This window comes from Humulus lupulus, chromosome 2, assembly GCF_963169125.1.
Source record: "Humulus lupulus chromosome 2, drHumLupu1.1, whole genome shotgun sequence".
In the NCBI taxonomy this organism is placed as follows: domain Eukaryota; kingdom Viridiplantae; phylum Streptophyta; class Magnoliopsida; order Rosales; family Cannabaceae; genus Humulus; species Humulus lupulus.
In genome coordinates this window covers 55,282,066-55,297,999 of record NC_084794.1, presented here as the reverse complement: position 1 = coordinate 55,297,999, position 15,934 = coordinate 55,282,066, and positions in this window count along the sequence as shown.

Sequence of the window (15,934 nt, the reverse complement as noted above, 5' to 3'; positions counted from 1 at the left end):
AGGACTTATTGGCACAGTTCAAAAAGTATACCCTCCAGCAAGTGCCTCGCGATCAAAACTCAAATGCTGATGCTTTGGCCAAATTAGCAAGTGCGAAGGATGCTGACACCTTAAACATAGTACCAGTTGAGAATTTTTTAGCACCAAGCATTCAAACAGAAGAGTCTTCAATGGTGATCCAAGCAGCAGACACATGGATGATGCCCTTCATTAGATACCTTGAGCAAAGAGTATTTCCAGTGGAAAGAAACAAAGCAAGGACCCTCCAGAGGCAGTCGGCTCGATTCATTCTGGTCGACGGAGTTTTATCTAGAAGAGGGTACTCGATGCCACTGTTGAGGTGTGTTTCAAAGGAAAAGGCCAAGGAACTAATGCAACAAGTCCAAGAGGATTTCTGCAGAGATCATGCTGGGGGCAGAGTTTGTCAAAAAAGATCCTAAGGCAAGGATACTTCTGGCCTACCATGAATGAGGATTCTATGGACTTTGTTTGGAAGTGTGATAAGTGTCAAAGATTCTCTAAAATACCTCGAGCAGCTCCAAATGAGCTCAAACAGATGCAAATCCCATGGTCGTTTGCAGTATGGGGGATTGATTTGATTAGATCTTTGCCTGCAGGAAAGGGGAATGTCAGGTATGCAGTAGTTGCTGTGGACTACTTTACAAAGTGGGCCAAAGCTGAGCCACTTGCGACAATAATGACCAAGAAGGTATTAGACTTTTTGGTCAAGAACATCGTGTGTCGAATAATGGCACACAATTCGACAGTGTTCTTTTCACCGATTTTTGCGAGAGGCACGAGATTATCAAGAGTTTTTCATCAGTAGCTCATCCATAAGCAAATAGACAGGTTGAAGCTGTCAACAAGACCCTGAAGGAAACCTTGAAGAAAAGGCTTGAAGAAGCAAATGAGGCATGGCTAGAACAACTACCAGATGTCCTTTGGTCGTATAGAACATCCCATCGAACAGTAACAGGCGATACTCCATTTTCTTTGGCCTATGGGAATGAAGCCATGTTGCCAGTTGAGTTAGACCCACCATCGCATAGAAGGTTGGCATATGATTAGGGTACTAACGATCAGTTATTGATGGAGTCTTTGGATTTGGTCGATGAAAGACGTGAGTAAGCTCAACTTTGAGTGGCAGCTTATCAGTAAAAGGTGGCTCGATATTTTAACTCTAAAGTACGAGAGAGAAAGTTTAACGTGGGAGATTTAGTACTTAGACGAGTTTTCTTAACACACATGATCAAGCTGCCAGAGTGCTTGGACCTAACTGGGAAGGTCCGTATCAGATTGAAGAAGTCCTTCAACGAGGCACGTATAAACTTCCTTGCTTGAACGGAGATCTCATTCCTCGCTATTGGAATGGAGAACACATGCGCAAGTATTATCAATAAATAGTTCTTTTTAAAGAACTGTCTTGTATTAATTTCACTTTTTACAAGTTTATGAATAAGGGTCGATTCATTAAATGACAGGTCACTTACAAGTGTAAGATCAATTTTTGATCACTCGTACAGACACGATTTTGTCCACTTATTACGAGAAATAAAAGAAATTGTGCGTAGCCAGTTATTCTTGCCAATTATTGTATTTATTACAAGTATTTGCTCATTACGTGTGTTGTTTTGCTATATTATCATTTTTATAAGTATTTATTACGAGCAGTAATGTTCGAACAGGTCTTGGTCATGGCAAGTGAATGAGGACCTTAAGCTCCTCAATCACTTGGGGGGCATATAAGGTAATAAGCAAGCAAAGCATATCAACAGGCATATGTAAACACACAAGAAAAATAAGGGAAAGCATACTACGACACTTATAGTATTTTTCAAGTTTTTTTGGATTTTGTAAAATCAATACAAAGTGTTATGCTAAGTTCGGTCATGCGAGCAGATGTTATAATAAATTGCAAATATTATAATGTCAAAATAGAATGTTTTACACCACGAGCATTTGGTGCTCGGATGTAACTAGTAATTAAAAGAAAGCTGCCATACGCAGCAAAAATTGTCTTGACATCACGAACCGTGGTTCGTATGTCCTGGTTACAAATTAAAATAAATAAATAAAATTATTGGGCAACATGAGCAGCTGGAGGATCTTGCTGGGGCTGCTGGTCGACTGTGGTTGCAGCTTCCTCTTCGACGCCTTCAATGCCCATCGCCAAAGAGATCTCAGGAGATTCCTGAGCTTTCTTCTCTTCCTCCAGGTGAGCATCACACTTGGCCAGTTCAGCTTGCTTCATATGCTCTGGGAGGTAGTCAAAGTTTGTCCCTGGGTTGCTCTTCCAGAATAGGTAGAAGCATTTGAACGCTGCTTCCTTATATTTTTCCAAGTTGCGAGCGTTGGCTTCCTCGAGACGATTAGCACGCTCCTCCTGCTCGGCGGTTTCTTTCCTCCTGATCACCAGGTCATCCTGAAGTTTGGAGGCCTCTTTAAAATTCAGCACTGAAGCCTCCTTATACAGTTCCTTGGCCTCAGTAATTTTAACCAATGCCTCCCGGTGGTTCTTCAGCTCCTCGCCCAGTTTATCATTTTTCTCCTTAGTCGCTCGACGTATTTATCCTCGACGACTTTCAACTGATCATCACTTTTCTCCTCTGTCGTCTTTAGCTACTTGGCGTATCTGGCCTCGACCGCCTTTACCTCCTCAGCAAATTTAGCCTCGAACTTCTTAGCTCAGCGATGGCCATGCCCCATTGTGAGGATACCCTGCGAACAGAAAAAAATAGTAAATTATTCAGAGGAAATGAAAGAAAATGTTGCTAAATTAAAGAAAGAAGGAAAACTTACGCTGAGAATTTCAGACAGTCTGCAGATGATGGCTTGGCTGGGCGACAACGGAGGGAAGTGAAAGAAAGCCTCCTGGCTACGATGTGCCGTGAAAGCCTTTGTATCCTCTCCTGAGTGGCGTTGGAGACACTCAGCAAGTCGTTTGTTGAAGCTTGCCTTGCCTGCTCGGAAGGAAGGCTATTGTGAGGAGGGGGAGGCGGCGTCATATTCTTAGAAGGAGTGGGCACAACAGGAGGTGCTGGAGGATCCTCTGCTCGAGCATTCTTCCTGGCAGGATCGCTGCTGCCCTCCCCAGGATGCCTTCTGCTCGCTCTCTTTTTGTTCGGAGGAGCATCATCGTCAGTGTACAGATCAAAGGCCTCTCTGGAAGGCATGACTGCAGGATGGAAACAAACGATTAGACAATATATTTTGAGTTATTCAACAAATCAAGAGAATAAGGAGAAAGGAAATTCTAAGTAATATTCCCGAGCTATTATTACTGGTCGACACATTATTTATAGAACTACTGCTACACTCACTCTCTGCCTCGAAGAAGTCTGAATCTAAATTACTGATCGCAAATCTAAATTTGTCATCCTCGTCAAATAAATGACAGGGAATGGGCAAATTATCTAAAAGTGAGAAGTTAATACCGTTCTCGTCGGAAGACTCGAGTGCAGGCTCGGTGTACTCTGGGAGTTTTTGCTTGCCCTTCCCATGTTGGGCAGGAGCAGCGATAGCCTGGGTTGATGGAGGGTTCCCGAATAGTCACTCCTGTTGCTCACCGTCTCGGGGGTTGTGACACATCCTGTAGCTGCTCGGGGACTGCCTCTCCAGTAGCAGTCCCCGCAGTAGACTCCCTCACTTCCTGGTGAGGAGCCAAGAGGCCGACCAGCCTCAGATTACTTTCTATGACTAGCTCCTTGACGTTTTTCTCGATATTCATCAAGCTGGCCATGGTGCGGCCCGTATCTCCATCTCTGGAGTGGGATCTGGTCGATACCATGGACCTAGAAATAACATCAAAGCTCTAAGGATGGAGAAGAAAAAAAAACTAGTAGAAAATAAACGACTAGTAATTAAGAAATTTACCTTCTGGAGTGAAGGCTAGGTTATCGATGACCAGGTCCATCGTATTCTTAGAAGGAGTGGGCGCAGCAGAAGGTGTTGGAGGATCCTCTGGTCGAGCATTCTTCTTGGCAGGATCGCTGCTGCCCTCCCTAGGATGCCTTCTGCTCGCTCTCTTTTTGCTCGGAGGAGCATCATCGTCAGTGTACAGATCAAAGGCCTCTCTGGAAGGCATGACTGCAGGATGGAAACAAATGATTAGACAATATATTTTGAGTTATTCAAAAAAGCAAGGGAATAAGGAGAAAGGGAATTCTAAGTAATATTCCCGAGCTATTATTACTGGTCGACACATTATTTATAGAACTACTGCTACACTCACTCTTTGCCTCGAAGAAGTCTGAATCTAAATTACTGATCGCAAATCTAAAGTTGTCATCCTCGTCAAATAAATGACAGGGAATGGGAAAATTATCTAAAAGTGAGAAGTTAATACCGTTCTTGTCGGAAGACTCGAGTGCAGGCTCGGTGTACTCTGGGAGTTTTTGCTTGCCCTTCCCATGTTGGGCAGGAGCAGCAGCAGCCTGGGGATTGATGGAGGGTTCCCGAATGGTCACTCCTGTTGCTCGCCATCTCGGGGGTTGTGACACATCCTGTTGCTGCTTGGGGACTGCCTCTCCAGTAGCGGTCCCCGCAGTGGACTCCCTCACTTCTTGGTGAGGAGCCAAGAGGCCGACCAGCCTCAAATTACTTTCTGTGACTAGCTCCTTGACGTTTTTCTCGATATTCGTCAAGCTGGCCAGGGCTGCGACCCGTATCTCCATCTCTGGAGTGGGATCTGGTCGGTACCATGGACCTAGACATAACATCAAAGCTCTAAGGACAGAGAAGAAAAACAAACTAGCAGAAAATAAACGACTAGTAATTAAGAAATTTACCTCCTGGAGTGAAGGCTAGGTTATCGACGACCAGGTCCGTCGTAAGGAAATACTCCTGGAAGTACTTTCCTATGTTGGGTTTGTAGGTGATGTCGCTCAGAAAGGTACGAGCAGACTCTTGGTGGTAGAAGTGGAAGAACCCCGTGTTGTTGTGGTTGGACTTGAGATTGAACAAGTAGTTGATCTCGTGTGGTGTAGGTACATGCCATTTTTTTATGATTGTAAAGGATATAAAGTGCTGATAGTACTCTATATCCATTGGGGGTAATTTGAAAAGGAGCGACCACGAAGTAATTGGCCACCCCTAGGAAAAATCCGTGCAGGGGTAAGATTGCCCCGACCTCAATATGGTACCTCGACCAGGCGCTGAAGGCGCCCCAGGCACGTTTGCCCTTTGGTCGGGTGAAGGTTTGACTAGGGTTATCCTAGGAAGACCGTACTTCTTGAGATAATTAGTCACCATCCTGGTCGATATGATGCTAGGAGCTGCAACGTACCACTAAACGTCTGGCCTAAGGCCGTCTCGAGGTCGGGCTTTAGGTTGGATTTCTAATGGTGTGGTATTTATAGGCTGAGGGTTAGTAGAAGGGTCCTCGATGCGAGGGGCAAGCTGGTTAGAAGGAGAGCTAGTTGTTTTCTTCTTTCTACGGGCAATGTATTTCACGCGACCCATGTTCGGTTGACTGGTCAGAGGGCTGGTCGCTGGGTGTTGTTGTGAAAATGGTACTTCTGAAAACAACAGTGACGATTGTTCTTGATCCTTGAACAACAGCGTAAAAAGATCGTCGTCGATTTTCCTCTCACCTCCCCATGGATTGTGCATGAATATCTGAGAACAGAAAAAGGGAGATGAGAATCTACGACCAACATATAGAAGAAGTGGAAACGTTGGGATAACGCTGCTCGTGTACAATAGTTAAGCTTTTATACGACCAGCAACATTCTAACGTAAACACTAAAAGCATGCGAGCAGTTTAGAAAAATGGATCAAAAAATGGAAGTCAGAAAAACTTTTCAACTTCGAAAACAAGCGGGAAAAGCCCAGATTTTTCCGAAAGCATAAAAATTGAATTTTTACTTTGATTTTGGGCCCTAAACCAGCATTCTTCATTCCCACATCAATTTATAAGCCTCACTTAATGTTTTTACAACTTAAAACTCCTATCTTATCATGTTTCTGCCTACGAACCCGATTACCTCAAAATTTTTTCTCAAGAACATTCAAAAACTCATACCCAAATACCAGAAAACTCATGAAATTTATTTTGCATGGTATAACAGAGATCGAGTGTAACGTCCTAAACTCTAGGGACCATTACAGTGCACATTGCAAACAGTGCTAAACTCGCTAATCGAGTCATTTGGCCAAAATCGTGTAACTAAGTATGATTAGCGGTATAGGGATTAAAATTTTTGGTTAAGATATAACGTTTCATTAGAACGTTTATTATATACATTGGGATCCCAAACAATATAATTTAGAGGTTTATTACAAGAAAATATTTACAGCCAGCCGATCTAAGCGGCAAAACAGGGTTTAACTCTAGTTCCTCTTTCAACCCTCGACTGTGGCGGTTGAGCAGCCGCATATGTACACATCATCACCTAAGCTCTCCAACTCAAGGTTTGTCCAGCTTTCTTTTGCCTTTATCTGCATCACATAGCACCCGTGAGCCGAAGCCCAGCAAGAAAACTCAATATGCTCATGAACAGTTATAACATGTCATCAAATCATAAGGTACACGCCTAGCAAATACAGCCCTATTCAAGCAGACAAATGAGTTCACGTAATGATGAATATACAACATCAACCGATGATCATAATAATCATCCAGGGATTTTAGCCCAAAATAGAAGAGTGACAGTTGTAATAGTCACTAAGGTGGGTTCTGTTCCCAATAGCCATGTGACGATAGGGTCACCGGGGCTTATAGATAAGTGATCATTTCACTAGCTTAAACAAGATAGGTGCTCGATGAACTAGTCACCAATATAACCTACCGCATGACCATAGAGTCATAACCATGGGATTCCACTCCCTAGCCATGTGATAAGCAGTCACCTAGGCCTTTGGCCCCGGCTCTGGTTAACTAGTCTATACTAGTCAAGTGCTTATAAGTTTCATCGACCTTAGGGTCGGTCTAGCATTAATGTCCCTAGAGGTATTCAACGTTGATATCGATTAGATCTAATCTTTTATCGGCCTTGCGTTCAGGACGCATATGCCGTTTCTGGCTCCCAGGTCAGTAACACACGACCAATGCCAAATCTGAATGATCAGGGCCATGCACAAGTAAGCAATGCTACCAAACATATATCATATGTCAAATATCCGAATATAGGGCATTCAACATGCTTACTTAATAATTGCTAGCATAATTAGGACCATGCATAAACATAGAGACTCAAGCTCTGAACAATCTCATATTCAATATTCATAGCATGCCCTAATCACATATTTCTCGTGAATCACATTTAATCACTTGACATGCCTCAGCAATAACCATGCATGCCACATTTAATCATCCAACATGCATCAAGAATAATCATGCATGTTACCAAGGGTGCAGTTTCCTTACCTTTGGTCCAAGCACAGGTTACCAAGAAACGAACCACAAGCACGATCCCGATTCCAAGCCTCTAGTGATAACCTAGTCACAACCATAGATGATAATCCAATGAGTTCAAGTTCTAAAACCAATCCCGGAACCAAGACCTAGCCTCCAATACATCAAACCCCACCAATCTGGGTAGTAGGAATGATCCCAAGGCATAAAACCAAGTTCCCGAGGTCAAAACACTCAAACGGGCTCAACACCCTGCCTGAGCCGCAGCCCTAGCACCTTGAGCTGCGACCCCCAGCCACATCAGGGGCAAGGGCCGCGGCGCCCAAGAACAGGGCCGTAGCCCCCCACCCAGAACCAGCCATAAACCCGATTTTAACCTTTTAAAACCTTCCAAAAACATCTCCAAACTCAAAAATCAAAGTTCCCAAACATCCCCATGATCCAAAATCCATAAAACCCAAGCTTCAAATCTAACAAAAACTCATCAAAACACAAAGTCCAATTCAAGCTTAAAAACTTTAAAAACTTAAAAATTGAATTACCTCCAATTGAGTTGTTTCCAACTAAATCCTTCGGCTAATAAGCTTCTAATCTTTCCTAGGATTGCTATGCCTCGATCCTCGCTTGATTCCGACTCTTAGAACTCAAGTTACCTTCGAAAATGTGATCAGAAACGAAAATGGAACTTTAAGGGAGAGAGAACGTACATAACGTTATTTTTATTTCTTAAAGGTTTCTTCAAGCTTAAGTAGCCTTAAACAAATCCTAACGCTCGGGGTCTCGAAAACACTCCCTGGGGCAAAATATTCAAAACCTCTAGAATTTCCCCTGATCTTACTAACTCCCAATTTATCACCAAATATTTATTCCCATTACCCAATAACCCGGTAATGCTCTATATACCCCTTGACTCACTCCGAATCAAGAATAAATCCCGTTGTGACTTTCCCACTAGCTTACCTCCTAGGATCGTCTCGTGATGGGTAACCCTGGCATAACCAAATAATAATAAAGCACCACACACATACCACATATATGCCAAATATGCCCGAAATGGCCAAAATATGAAAATTACCCAATTACTCATAAATGAGTTCACATGCATATTATCATTTAATAACATATTAAATCAATTATGGCCCTCCCGGCCTCCTAATCAAGGTCCTAAACCTCATTAGGAAATTTGGGGCATTACAACTATCACTTCCTTACAGAAATTTCGTCCTCGAAATTTATCCGAACAGACTGGAATAAGGATTTTGCACAACTGATTCTAGTTTCCCAAGTTGTTTCCTTGACCTCATTGATTTTGTAACATACCTTAACCCAAAGTATAACTTTGTTCCTCAGAACCTTATTCTTTCTGTTTCATATCTGAACTGGCTATTCTTTGCAGGATATCTTAGCCTCAATTTCTCGATTCTCGTAACTCAACTCATGAGTTTCTTTTCAACCCATGTCCTCAGCATGGAAATACATAATACACTGTGTATAACCAACAGTGTCAAAGATAAGGTCAATGCAAAATCAACCTAACCAGTCCTATCCAGGACTCAAACTGTCATAACAATCTAGGGCTCAACTTGCCCTTAATTCTTCACCCCTTTCCATGGTGATACTTTTAAGGAAGATACAATCTTTTACCTGGAACTCTATGTTCCTGCTTTTCAATTTAGTAAAACTTTTCCATTTACTCTGAGAAGTGAGCATCCAAGCTTCAACCTCTAATAATCTCAATAGTCCCCTGAACTACCTCAGGATCCAAATATAACATCCCATCCTTCTCATTCCAATGAATTGGTGATAAACATTCTCAACATACCTCATCTCATAAGGTATCTTTCAAATACTGGATAACTCTCTTTCTCTCTCTGATTTACCATCAGTCTGAAAATAATAAACTGTACTGAATTCCATCTATATACTCGTCGCCTTCCTTAACCCTTCCATAACCTAGAAGTAACAATAGAGTCTTCATCTGATAAGATAGACCTTGAGTTCATGAAGGCGCACTATCTCTTTCACTTAGAGATCTGAATACTGATCAGCTGTGTTATTCATCCTTACTGACAAAATAAACTTACTTAAAACACTGGTCCACAATGACCCAAACCAATTCACGCTGACCCACTAATCTGGGCAATCCCATCGCGAAATCCATCGTGATGTTTCCTTATTTCCATTACAAAATACTCAAAGGTTGCAATGGCCTTGCTGATTCCTAATATTCAGTCTTGATCTGCTAACAGGTTAAGAACTTTACCACGCATTCCATTACATCCCTCTCCATCTCAGACCACCACTATAAAGCTTTCATATCTTGTTACATTTCCATGATGCCTGAATGAAGAGAACAAAAGAATATCATGAGATTCATCCAGAATCTCCCAATCAATCTTAGTGTCCATCGGATTCCAAGTCAAATCCTTACATCACAATAAATTCATATTTGACACTGTAAAACCCTTAGCTAATCCATCTAAGACTTTCCATTCAATCTTTCTTATCTGTGGTTCACTTAATTGTTTTCCTTTTGATATTCTTTGAGATAATACTTTAACCAACATAAAACTGGCCACCTGGCCCACCAGAAACTCTACTCTAGTTCTGGTCAAATACTTTAACCAACATGTTGCATAGGCAATAACTTTTCTCTGTCATTGAGATGCCATAACAACCCACAAACTGATTCTGATCTGCAAGAAGACTCAGAACTCTTTCCCAAGGCACCTGTAATATCCTGCCCATCCAAGGAAACTCTTGCCTACCGAGGCCATCCTTGACCTAGGCAAATCTCCGCAGAGAAAACACCACAATACCATCATCCAAGACGATCACAAATCCCATTCAAATAAACCTTTGAACTCTCAGTTCATCTGATTCATAAACACTTAGCATTAAACAAATTCTCAAAACATACTCAGCACTCCCAGTGCCCTTATCTGATATAAAACCGTCTTCTACATATCCTTCTCCCTGACTTTAGCTAGTACTAACCAGATCCAAGATCCACCTTGGAGAACGCTTTCTTACTCACTAGTTGAACCTTTAATTCTTACAACTTTTCTAAGCCATTCAAAATAGTGCCCTCAATCCGATTCCATTCCTGGTACTAATCCGATCACCATTCTATCTCTTCATATAAAAGAAACCCTGGTAAGTCCCCTGGAAACACATCTAGAAACTCACAGACTAATCCAGTCCGTTCTGACTCCACTGGCACAATCTAAGCGGTATCCACCACACTAGCTAAGAGTTCTATGCATCTTGCTGCACCAGAACTCTAGCTCTTAATACAGATGTCATAAACATACCAAATCTATGCACAGCGCCAACTGCCACAAGGCTTTCCACTCTCATGCCCAAGAGTTACTATCCTTTCCTTGCCATTTAGCATTGCCCCACATCTTCTTAACTAATCCATATCCCAGATCAAACCAAAGCCAGTCATAACCAGCTTTATCAGAACCACTGAGGAGTCCTTTTCATCATAATCCAACTCATCTCTTAAATCACCAATACAGTATTACTTTTCCATCACAACATAACCATGTGATTTGCATAACATCTCTATGCTTCTATATATGCAACAAACAAAGGAACAACATGGCACTAAAACTAGTCAGCATAACTTAGAAATAAGAACTAGAAAACTAACCTGCCACCCCTAAGGAACCAGTCTCAGTCTCAGACTCTGACTGCCTCAGAATAAACACTCGAGCTGGAGTCGAGCTGTCCATCCCCTTTTGCTCATTCGTCTCTTGACTTGGGCAATCCTTTATGATATGCCCAACATTCCACATAAGAAACATGTCTTTGGTCTACACCCCTTCAAATGACGTCTTTTACACCGAGCACATACTGGATAAGTCTTCCAGCTCTCCTTTTTGCTTGCTCCAATAAGTGGAGATACCATTATCTGAGCTCCGTGCTCCCTAGCACTCTTCTTCTCATTTCTCCTGCTCTCAACAGCAAGAGCCTTCTCTACCATATGAGCACAGGTAGAGATTTCATACACTGGGGAAACCTTAATGCCCCGAGATATTCCACGATTCAATCCCTGAACAAACTTTTCCTTTCGAGCTACATCTGTGGGTACCATGTCTAAAGCAAACTTGGGCAACCCTTCAAATCTGTTAACATACTCGGTTACTATTGCATTACCTTGAACGAGATTTAGAAACTCATTCATCTTAGCGATCTTAGCTACATCACAATAATACTTTTCATTGAACAGCTGCCTAAATTCTTTCCAATCCATCACAGCTGTATCTCGTGTCTGGGATACTACCTCCCACCACGTCCGGGCATCATCCTGCAAAACAAATGTTGCACAAGCCACCCTATCGTGACCTACTAGTCCCATACTATCAAGAATGGAACTGATCACGCCCATCCATTGCTCAGTTCTGAATGGATCTAGGCCTCCCTCGAAGACTGGAGGGTAATACTCTTGGAATCTTCCACAGAGAAATTCCCATATGTTCTCAACCCTAGGCTGAGCCAAAGCTGATTCCACTCCTGGCATAACAAAGGAAGAGGTGTTTCCCAACAAGTTCTGATGTTGCTTCAAACACCTAATCTCTTCCTCATGCCTCTGCAATCTTGATTGCAAATCTGTAAACATCTGTTGAAAATTCATAGGAGCAGATGAAGGACCGAAACCCTGGCTGTAACTCCCAGCCTTATTATAACCACCACCAGGCCTCATTATCTGCCTTGGATATAAACCTGCTGATTGAATCTGTAGTCAATAACTTGACCCATTAATCATGATGAGCATATCAAGAGCTTTCCCCACGGGAACAATCTTACCACACCACATTTACAAACCACTTGCAGTGCTAAAAACATGCCCATGGCATTCATACATCAATCATAATCCCTGCTCTTCCAACATTCATACCATGCCTCCAACTCCAGCATGCAAATATCACAATTATATATTCATGGAGCAGGTAATCATATAATCACATCCATATATATATATTCACGAAGCATATAATCATATAGTCAAGATCCAGGCTCTATCAGAATCTCATGCTCCCTAATACAATGTTCAGGTAAAGCATTTACATTCTATTTAACCAGTAAAGCACATAACTACAGAAATAGTTACCATTCCCTGAGTGAAGCTATCTTTAGTGACGAGTGTACATGCCTAGCTTGAATTCAGGAACCATAAAACTTGGCTCGCTCTGATACCAAGTTGTAATGCCCTAAACTCCATGGACCGTTACGGTGCACATTACAAACACTGCTAAACTCGCTAATCGAGTCATTTGGCCAAAATTGTGTAACTAAGTATGATTAGCGGTTTAGGGATTAAAAATTTTGGTTAAGATATAACGTTTCATTAAAAAGTTTATTATATACATTGGGATCCCAAAAACTATAATTTAGAGGTCTATTACAAGAAAATATTTACATCCAGCCGATCTAAGCGGCAAAACATGGTTTAACCCTAGTTCCTCTTTCAACCTTCGACCGTGGCGGTCGAGCAGCTGCATATGTACACATCATCACCTAATATCTCCAACTCAAGGATGGTCCAGCTTTCTTTTGCCTTTTTCTGCACCACATAGCACTCGTGAGCCGAAGCCCAGCAAGAAAACTCAATATGCTCATGAACAGTTATAACATGTCATCAAATCATAAGGCACATGCCTAGCAAATACAGCCCTATTCAAGCAGGCAAATGAGTTCAAGTAATGATGAATATACAACATCAACCGATGATCATAATAATCATCCAGGGATTTTAGCCCAAAATAGAAGAGTGACAGTTGTAATAGTCACTAAGGTGGGTTCTGTTCCCAATAGCCATGTGACGATAGGGTCACCGGGGCTTATAGATAAGTGATCATTTCACTAGCTTAAACAAGATAGGTGCTCGATGAACTAGTCACCAATATAACCTACCGCATGACCATAGAGTCATAACCATGGGATTCCACTCCCTAGCCATGTGATAAGCAGACACCTAGGCCTTTGGCCCTGGCTCTGGTTAACTAGTCTATACTAGTCAAGTGCTTATAAGTTTCATCGACCTTAGGGTCGGTCTAGCATTAATGTCCCTAGAGGTATTCAACAGTGATATCGATTAGATCTAATCTTTTATCGGCCCTGCGTTCAGGACGCATATGCCGTTTCTGGCTCCCAGGTCGGTAACACACGACCAATGCCAAATCTGAATGATCAGGGCCATGCACAAGTAAGCAATGCTACCAAACATATACCATATGTCAAATATCTTAATATTGGGCATTCAACATGCTTACTTAATAATTGCTAGCATAATTAGGACCATGCATAAACATAGAGACTCAAGCTCTGAACAATCTCATATTCAATATTCATAGCATACCCTAATCACATATTTCTCGTGCATCACATTTAATCACTTGACATACCTCAACAATAACCATGCATGCCACATTTAATCATCCAACATGCATCAAGAATAACCATGCATGTCATATACAAAGGGTGCAGTTTCCTTACCTTTGGTCCAAGCACAGGTTACCAATAAATGAACCACAAGCACGATCCCGATTCCAAGCCTCTAGTGATAACCTAGTCACAACCAAAGACGATGATCCAATGAGTTCAAGTTCTAAAACCAATCCCTGAATAAAGACCTAGCCTCCAAGACATCAAACCCCACCAATCTGGGTAGTAGGAATGATTGCGAGGCGTAAAACCAAGTTCCCGAGGTCAAAACACTTAAATGGGCTCAACACCCTGCTTGAGCTGCAGCCCTAGCACCTTGAGCCGTGGTCCCCAGCCACATCAGGAGCAAGGGCTGCGACACCCCATACCCAGGGCCGCGGTGCCCAGCACGCCTTAAACCTCTCCAGCTACTTCTTAAAGCTTGGGCCGAGGCGCCCAAGAATAAGGCCGTGGCCCCCCACCCAGAACCAACCATAAACCTGATTTTAACCTTTTAAAACCTTCCAAAAACATATCCAAACATCTCCAAAGTCAAAAATCAAAGTTCCCAAACATCCCCATGATCCAAAACCCATAAAACCCAAGCTTCAAATCTAACAAAAACTCATCAAAACACAAAGTCCAATTCAAGCTTAAAAACTTTAAAAGCTTAAAACTTAAAACTTGAATTACCTCCAATTGAGTTGTTTCCAACTAAATTCTTCGACTAATAAGCTTCTAATATTTCCTAGGATTGCTATGCCTCGATCCTCGCTTGATTCCGACTCTTAGAACTCAAGTTACCTTCGAAAATGCGATCAGAAACGAAAATGGAACTTTGAGGGAGAGAGAACGTGCAGAACGTTATTTTTATTTCTTAAAGGTTTCTTCAAGCTTAAGTAGCCTCAAACAAATCCTAACGCTCGGGGTCCTGAAAACACTCCCGGGGGAAAAATAGTCAAAACCTCCAAAATTTTCCCCTGATCTTACTAACTCCCAATTTATCACCAAATATTTATTCCCATTACCCAATAACCCGATAATGCTCTAAATACCCCTTGACTCACTCCGAGTCAAGAATAAATCCCGTTGTGACTTTCCCACTAGCTTACCTCCTAGGATCATCTCATGCTGGGTAACCCTGGCATAACCAAATAATAATAAAGCACCACACACATACCACATATATGCCAAATATGCCCGAAATGGCAAAAATATGAAAGTCACCCAATTACTCATAAATGAGTTCACATGCATATTTAATACACTTAAACATGGATATTATCATTTAATAACATATTAAATAAATTATGGCCCTCCCGACCTCCTAATCAAGGTCCTAAACCTCATTAGGATATTTGGGGCATTACATCGAGGGATCAAGAAACTTACTTGAATGGCAGATTGCAGAGAGGTTGCAGATGTTGTTGTTCGGGGCTGGTTAGGCACGTCTCAAATTGCCGAAGGATTCTGGGCTTCTCTTGAGGATTTTTTCTTCGGAGTTCTTGAGAGAGGGAGATTTGGTAAAAAGTAAAAGATGAGGCAAGTTATTTATTTATACTGATTGTGGCACAGTAATAGAGGTAATGATGGGGGTAAATTTTTGATGTGTAGGGAATCGTGTTAGCCATCAAGACATCTTTGGGAAACTGCAACAGTCATTATTATTTACTTTTTCAAAAAAGGCACTGACAGACGTGACAGGTCAGACAGTGAGTTGGTCGATTAAGTTTATTATATGCTGGTCGCAGTAAAATAAACTTGGGGGCAAATGTTTACCCAAAAAAAGATTTACCTGATGACGTGACAGAATTAACAAGCACATAGGATACACATGACTGTTTAAGTGAATATGATATGTTCGACCATCGACCAGAAGAGAGTTCACTTAGTAGACGACATATTTCATGAGCGACCAGTCTGGTCGCATTATTTCAGATTTGTAATTTTGCATCTATGTAATAATTGTGATTTCCATTATTGTTTAGATACGCCTGTATTAAATGAAATTAAGGCCCATCGGTTCATGTAGAACTCCTTGAGCCCATAAATAAGAATCAGAGGGCTCAAGGGAGGGGACTTTTTGAACTTTGGAATTATGAGAGAGAATTATAGTGTTTTTATCCATCAAAATTGTATTCATCCCGA